Source organism: Myotis daubentonii, chromosome 10 (genome assembly GCF_963259705.1).
Source record: "Myotis daubentonii chromosome 10, mMyoDau2.1, whole genome shotgun sequence".
Taxonomy (NCBI): Eukaryota; Metazoa; Chordata; class Mammalia; order Chiroptera; family Vespertilionidae; genus Myotis; species Myotis daubentonii.
The window spans coordinates 19,317,272-19,323,271 of NC_081849.1; positions in this window are offsets into that span (position 1 = coordinate 19,317,272).

Consider the following 6,000-nt stretch of genomic DNA (forward strand, 5'->3'; position numbering starts at 1 on the left):
GAGCCTGCAGGGGATCCTTGGATCATAGGAAAATGACAGGTCTCCTTGTTTCTGTGGGAAGCAGGACAGAGACCAAATGACTGACCTCTTTTAAAGGAGTCGCATCCTCGTTTGAGTTCTGCTTTGGGAGGTGAGCTTCTCCGAGTTACACATAATCAAGTGAAATTGTATTATCGGTACAATTGTAATGACTCTTTCCCCAGGACCCTCATCGCTCCTCTCTGATAACTGGCATACATTTATCCATCAAGTATCTATATCAGGATTAAGAGTCTTTGTTATTCCCCACAACGTCTGCCTGTATTAGCTGCATTGAAGTTTCTCCTGAATCATTGTTTTAAAACATTTATGTTTTAAAAAAAGAAGAAGAAAGAAAGCAGACTCACAGATACAGAGAACAGACTGATCAGATTGAGGGTTGCCAGAAGGGACAGGGATTGGGTGAAAAAATGAGGGGATTAGGAAGTAGAAATGTGTAGTTATAAAATAGTAATGAGGATATAAAGTAGAGCATAGGGAATACAGCCAATAATATTGTAACAACTGTGTATGGTGCCAGGTGGGTACTCAAATATTGTGGGGAACGCTTTGTAAAATATATGATTGTCGAACCACTACGCTGTACACCTGAAAGTAACTGGAAAATAAAATTAAAAAGAATAGTAACAAAGTTTTAATGTTCTCAGATCACCTTAGAAAGCAATATTCTTATAATTTTTATCCCATTGCCCACTGATGAGCCATATATATGTATATCTTATATTGAAACAATATTGTTGCCATTGATAAAACTCCAGAGAGGGATTATATGAAAATTCTACCTCCATGCCCTAGCGGGTTGGGCTCAGCAGATAGAGAGCATGGACCCGCGGACTAAAGGGTCCCAGGTTCAATTCCGGTATGTACCTCTGGGGCAGGTTCAATCCTTGGCCCTTGTTGCGGTGCATGGGGGAGGCAACGGATCGATGTGTCTCTCTCACATCATTGTTTCTCTGTGTGTGTGTCTCTCTCCCCCTCCTTTCCACTCTCTCTAAAAATCAGTGGAAAAATATCCTTGGGTGAGGATTAACAACAACAATAAAAAAGAAAATTCTACCTCCTGAGCCATGCAAAAACATAGGTTTGGTGTGTTTTTTATGTTTTTTTTTTTAAAGACAATATCTTTATCAATTAAAAACAATCTGATAACAATTTCCTATATGTGTAAAACAAATGACATATAAAGCTTACACTACAATTTTCAAACATTCGTATCTGCATACAGACAAATAACAAGAAATGATTGTATATAGGCGATCTTAGGAAAAAAGCCTGCCCCCCGTGTCAGTTTGGTGAACTCTCACCAGGACACAGTATCCTGGGCTGTTTGTAAACTTAAGGCTGGGACTCTGTCCTATTCAAACTTGTATTTCCAGGAGGAAGTGCCAGAAATAATGTAGCTGCTTAATAAACAGTTATGAAATAAACAAATGAATAAACAGCTAGGCATAATATACAGCTGCATTTAGCACCTGTGTGCTCTGAAAAGTTCATGTCCTCTTAGAAATTGTAAGCAATGCCCCTATTAGAAGAATGCCCATAAATATTGTATATTCCTCCTGGAATTTGTTAAAAGACAAATGCAATTCTTCTCAGGTATATTTTGTGTGTGATTATATACAAGGTTATGCAAAACCTACTCCCTCAACCAGACTGTAGCAAAGTAAAATCATTCTTTCTGAAGTCAAAATCCATTCTTATTAAAGAGATAAAAAATAATATATAAGATAAATTGGGCAGAGAGAGCTGCCATAAAAATGTGCTGCAAGTTAGCTCATCGTTTTAAAAAAGTGCTTAGTCTTGAGTTGGAAGCATTTTAGCCTCTTTTAAAAAATGATTTGCAACATTTTGACTAAAGTTGAGGTTTCAGTAAAGAGGAATCTCATAAATGTGCTAGTTTAGATGAAAGATACAAACAATCAGAACCACAGGATGAATAATTTGTATCTATAATATATGTATACTAATCCCTTGTCTTAAATGTGATCAGTAAAGCAAGGGAACTCATAGCGGAGACACTGCTATCATTTTCAGCAACTCTCTTTATGCTGTTTGAAAGAACTATTTCACATCACATTGTTAAAACCAAGCAAACATTTAACTGCTGTATCCAGTAACCAAATAAACATTCAACTGCTATATTATGAAGAACCATTATAAATTAATATCTCTCACCTCAAAAATATGTGCCAACAGAATGAGTAAGAAAAAGAGATGGAAGGAAAGGGAATCTGTAAATTGTAACTTGCATATGCTGATAAAGGCTTAATTAATTTACAACACAACCTGCTGGGATTTTTCTTATAAGGTTTCTGTCTAAAGTTATGGTACTGAGTGTTCTCTAGTGTTCTACCCCCAGTGGCTTAGACCACATTTTAACTTTTGGAAAGTTTGTGATTTATGTTCAGTTTAAAAAGATATAAAGAAGAAAGATGGGGAAAGAATAATTGTCAAATTACTCTTCACTGTCAGCTAAAGCAGTGTTCTCAACATTGAACACTGGAATCGCTTAAAGAATTTTAAATATTACTGGCGATTGAGTACCATCCCCCAAATTCTCATATAATTGATTTGGGTGTGACTGGGCATTACAATTTTAAAAGTTCCCCAAGTAATTCTAATGTGCGACCAATTTTGAAAACCACTGATCAATTCAAAGGAAGTCGGAAGAAAGACATAAAAAATGGCTAATAGTTAAAAAGGCCTTTAAAAATCTAATTCAATTAAATTCTTTGGTCTCTCTTACTTTATCAGAGACAGGGATTTTTGCTTTTATGTTTAGTTTAGGCTTAAGGCAACAGATGGATTTGCACTAAAAGCAACGTTTCCATGCCTTATTGTTCAATGATTTAATTCAACTTAATAAATAGTCACTAAATAACCTATTATCTGCAAAGAATTGATTTACTGTTATAGAACATTCAAAGATGAATCAGATCTGATCCCCTTTCTGAAATAGCACATAAACAAGTGAAATGTTAGCTAAGTCAACTGGGTCAGAAGTTGCAAATCAATCAGACCTGGTAAAGAAGCAAATAGCTTTTTATGTAACAAATGCATGTCCCCAAAGTTGTCACACCAAAGTTACAGCATCAATTTCAAAAACAGCATTAGCCCATAGCCATGTATCACTGTGTCTGATTAGGCCTCAGAAAGTGGGGAAACGAGCCATTAGCTGATGGATGAGAGTTCTGTATATTTTGCCAGACTGGAATCTGACGGGTGTCTTCTTTCCAAGCATAGAATCTATGATCTGAAATAGTCAGTTAAAAGTCTGATTCTCACGAGCTTACCTGTTATAGTGCTTCCTATGTGTCAATTACATTTCTTAATTCAAATTAACATCAGAATTATTCATACTCAATTAAATGAGTTTTTAGATTTGCCTTGAGCCTGTCAGATGAGTTTACCCAGGAAAATCTGGCTCAGTGTGTCAGGACGTGTTATTTTCTGACTTGTGAGGCAGACAGACACAGTGTATGCATGTTTAGGTATGTGTGTGTGTGTGTGTGTGTGTGTGTGTGCATACATGTTATGTGCAACACTCCATGTGGGAGAATTAGAGCAGAAAAAGACTCCATGGCTTTTTCTCCAGGCAAGCCTACTTCACTTGGCATTAGCCTGCTTTCCCAGGCACTGTCAGGGGACCTGGGAATCAGAATGTCCCTCTATTCCCATCAGGCTTTGCAAATATACAGTCAAAGCTTCCTGTGCTCTAGAGTGGAATCTGTTTTTATTCGTTCTGCCTTCAAGAGCAAGTCTGTAAAAGCTATTCAACAAGTGTTGGAAAGGTTACTCCTTTAAATTGCTTGTAAGGTCCCTAGTTATGTCTCAGTACTTCCTGGTTTCCTGTGGTCTTTTCAGAGCCATAAATATGTCAATCATTTCATGGGTGAGCAGCTGATGAAGAAACAAAGCTGTGGGCTCTCCGAGCTGCTTCCCTTGGCTCCTGGACCAGCAGGTGGAATGGTTTTCCAGACCCAGATTATTATCTGGTCTTGCCCTTCTGATGCACTTGGCACTTCTCTTGTGAGACAGGAGTAACTGGTGTGGAGCCACATCAGCTGTCTCCATTATAGGGGTGATTTTCATAGAATTTGGAAGTGCGATGGGTATCAGAGGCCAAAGATTACAAAATTAGAAAATCTCTTCATAGGCAAAGGGCGACCTTAAGCAGCAAAGTCATCTCATCTCGGGTGGTTCAAAAGCACGCCTTTCGGACGTGCACATGAAATATATTTTCCTGTTGTTTCTCACCCTTGACAAAGCTCAGGAGACATTTTTTTATTGTTGCTGTACTTTTTTGGTGCCCTGGCACTCTGACCTTCAATTCATAGGGAAACTCAATGAGCTGCTTGGCATTTGGTCCACAGGCAGCACATATTATGTAGTGCCCAGAATTGGCAAGGTTTTCAGTATTTCAAACCCAAGTGGTCATTACGAGTATTGAGAAGGATGACTCTCTCATGCCGTGGTGATCATTTTCAGCAGGATAGCCGGCACAATTTTCCCAAAACCCAGTTAGTGTGAAACGTGAGTTTGTTTATACAGGTTCTAAAGTTCATGTAGGAGAGCAAGAGTCCAAGAATAACAAAGACAATATTCAAATAGAACGGGAAGAGGGATTTGTCCTGACTGACACAAAGGCTCGATGTAAATCTATAATAATCCAGAGAGTGTGGTAGTGGTACAAGGAAAGAGAAATAGAGCCACGGGACAGAAGTAGGAGTCCAGAAACAGACTCAAGCGTATGTGGAGTCTAGATATCGGATAGAGGAGGCTCGGCAAATCACTGATCACTAAACATCTCGACACCTGAAGGCCACTCTAGGGTTCTTGCCACTCAGCAGCTCCCATTCCCCTCTTACATCATAGCAGCTTACTTTTTCAAGGACAGCCACAGAGTTTCTCTCAAGCTTTGAATCTCTTTCTAGAGGAAGAGCTCATTTCTTTTTAAAGACTCACCTGATGAGGTCAGGCCCACCCTTCCTTCCTTCCTTCCTTCCTTCCTTCCTTCCTTCCTTCCTTCCTTCCTTCCTTCCTTCCTTTTCTTCTTCTTCTTCTTCTTCTTCTTCTTCTTCTTCTTCTTCTTCTTCTTCTTCTTCTTCTTCTCTCTCTCTCTCTCTCTCTCTCTCTCTCTCTCTCTCTCTCTCTCTCTCTCTCTTCTGGCTGTCTTCCCTCTTTCTTTGCTACAATGAGGTATAATTGACAAATAAAATTGTAATATATTTAGAGTATGCAATGTAATAACTTGATATATGTATACAATTTAAAAGAATTCCCACCATGTAGTTTATAAACACATCCACTATATTTATTTATTTTTTTAATATATTTTTTAATTGATTTTTACAGAGAGAAAGGGAGAGAGATAGAGAGTTAGAAACATCAATGAGAGAGAAACATCGATCAGCTGCCTCCTGCACACCCCCTACTGGGGATGTGCCCACAACCAAGGTACATGCCCTTGACCGGAATCAAACCGGGGACCTTCCAGTCCACAAGCCGACGCTCTATCCACTGAGCCAAACCGGTTTCGGCTATTTATTTTTTTTAGTAATAACATTCTTAGTAAATTTTCCATTACATACTACAGTGTCATCATCAATAGCTATCATGCTACACATTAGATCTGCAGACCTTATCATCTTATAACAAAAAGTTTATACCCCTTTACCAACTACCAACTTCTCCCTCTCCCCCCCACCCCTCAGTATCTGGCAACTACCATTCTACTTTCTGTTTCTATGAGTTTGATTTTTGTCTTTTTGTTTGTCTGTTTTTGTCTTAGATTCCACATATAAGTGATGCCATGCAATATTTGTCTTTCTCTAGTTAGCTTATTTCACTTAGCATAATGCTCTTCAGGTTTTGCTATTGGTTTGTATGAGTTCCTTGTATGTTTTGGATATTAACTTCTTATAGAGGCCTAGTGCACAAAATTTGTGCATGCGGTGGGGG